Below are 2,611 nucleotides of genomic sequence, written 5' to 3' on the forward strand. Positions count from 1 at the left end.
TGTGTTCTCTTAGTGTCTGTATAACATCTGTCCATGCTCTTCTGGCTTTCATAGTCTCTGGTGAAAAATCTGTTGTAATTCTTTTAGGCTTGCTTTTATACGTTACTTGACCTTTTTCCCTTAATGCTTTTAATAGTCTATCTTTATTTAGTGCATTTGTTGTTCTGATTATTATGTGTTGGGAGGAATTTCTTTTCTGGTCCAGTCTATTTGGAGTTCTGTAGGCTTTTTGTATGTTCATGGGCATCTCTTTCTTTAGGTTTGGAAAGTTTTCTTCTATAATTTTGTTGAAGATATTTGCTGGTTCTTTGAGTTGAAAGTCTTCATTCACATCTACTACTGTTATCTGTAGGTTTGGTTTTCTCATTGTGTCCTGGATTTCCTGGATGTTTTGAGTTAGGATCTTTTTCCATTTTGCACATTCTTTGATTGTTGTGCTGATGTTCTGTATGGAATTTTCTGCACCTGAGATTCTCTCTTCCATCTCTTGTATTCTGTTGCTGATGCTCACATCTATGGTTCCAGATTTCTTTCCTATGGTTTCTATCTCCAGCGTTGCCTCACTTTGGGTTTTCTTTATTGTGTCTACCTCCACTTTTAGATCTTGAATGGTTTTATTCAATTCCATCACCTGTTTAGTCGTGTTTTCCTGAAATTCTTTAAGGGGTTTTTGTGCTTCTTCTTTAAGGTCTTCTACCTGTTTAGCAGTGTTCTCCTGTATTTCTTTAAGTGAGTTATTAAAGTCCTTCTTGAGGTCCTCTACCATCATCATGAGATATGCTTTTAAATCTGGTTCTAGCTTTTCGGGTATGATGGGGTGCCCTGGACTGGGCGAAGTGGGAGTGCTGAGTTCTGATGATGGTGAGTGGTCTTGGTTTCTGTTAGTAAGATTCTTACATTTACCTTTCGCCTTCTGGTAATCTCTGGAGTTAGTTGTTATAGTTGTCTCTGTTCAGAGATTGTTCCTCTGGTGATTCTGTTACCCTCTATCAGCAGTCCTGGGAGCCAGGCTCACTCCTCTGAGTTTCAGTGGTCAGAGCACTCTCCGCATGTAAGCTCTCCTCTTAAAGGGAAGGTGCACAGATATCTGGCATTTGGACCTCCCTTCTGGCCGAAGATGAAGGCCCAAAACAGGACTTTCCCCAGAAGCTGTGTTGCTTTGGCCTGTCACAGAAGCTGTTAGCATCTGTAGTCCACACTCTCACCTGTGCAGACTACTTTCAGTGGAGTCTAGGAACCAAGATGTCTTCTGCAGATGCTGAGGCAAAGCCCTCCAGGGCTGTGCGGACACCTTTCCTCTGGCCGGGAAGAGGGCCAGATGTCTGGAGCCTGATAAGGGGGCTGCCTCAGAAGCTCGTTGAAGAACGTTGTTTAGCTTCCAAGTGCATGTGAACTTTCTATTATTTATGTTGTTATTGAAGATGAACATTAGTCAGTGGTGATGTGATAAGATGTATGGGATTATTTCAATATTTTTTTTTAATCTCCTGAGGCCTGTTTGGTGACCAAATATATGGTCAATTTTGGAGAAGATACCATGAGGTGCTGAGAAGAAGGTATAGCTTTTTGTGTATGATGAAATGTTCTATAGATATCTGTTAAATCAATTTGTTTCATAACTTCTGTTAGTTTCAGTATGCCTCTGTTTAGTTTCTGTATCCAGGATATGTCTATTGATGAGAGTGATGTGTTGAAATCTCCCACTATTATTTTGTGAGGTGTAATGTGTGCTTTGAGTTTTAGCAAAATTCTTTAATGTATGTGAATCCCCTTGAGTTTAGAGTATAGATGTTCAGAATTAAGATTTCATTGTAGTAAATTTTATTTTTGATGAGTAAGTAGTGTACCTCCATATCTTATTTTGGGAACTTTACATTGAAAATCAATTTTATTCGATATTAGAATGGCTACTCCACCTTGTTTCATGTGACCATTTGCTTGGAAAATTGTTTTCCCACCTTTTACTCTAAGGCGGTGTCTGTCTTTGTCTTTGAGGTGGGTTTCCTGTATGCAACAAACTGTTGGGTCCTGTTTACATAACCAGTCTGTTAGTCTATGTCTTTTTATTGGAGAATTAAGTCCATTGATATTAAGATATATTAAGTAAAAGATGTTGTTGTTTCCTGGTTTTGATTTTGTTGTTGTTGTAGTTGTTTAGTTGGAATTCTCTTCATGTGGCTATCTTCTTTAGGTTTGTTAAAAGATTAGTTTCTTCCTTTTTCTCAAGCTTAGTTTCCCTCTTTTGTATTTGAGTTTTCCCTTTATTATCCTTTGAAGGGCTGGGTTTGTGGAAAGATATTGTGTAAATTTGGTTTTCTTATGGAATACCTTGGTTTGTCCATCTATGGCAATTGGGAACTTTTCTGTGCTTGTAGCTTGGGCTGGCATTTGTTTTCTCTTAAGGTTTGTATAACATCTGTCCATGGTCTTCTGGCTTTCATATTCTCTGGTGAGGAGTCTGGTGTAATTCTAATAGGTCTGCCTTTATATATTACTTGACCTTTTCCCCTTACTGCTTTTAATATTTTTTATTTTTTGTGCATTTGGTATTTTCATTATTATGTGCGGGGAGGAATTTCTTTTCTGGTCCAAACTATTTGGAGTTATGTAA

The sequence above is a fragment of the Mus musculus genome, chromosome X (assembly GCF_000001635.26).
Source record: "Mus musculus strain C57BL/6J chromosome X, GRCm38.p6 C57BL/6J".
Classification (NCBI taxonomy): Eukaryota; Metazoa; Chordata; class Mammalia; order Rodentia; family Muridae; genus Mus; species Mus musculus.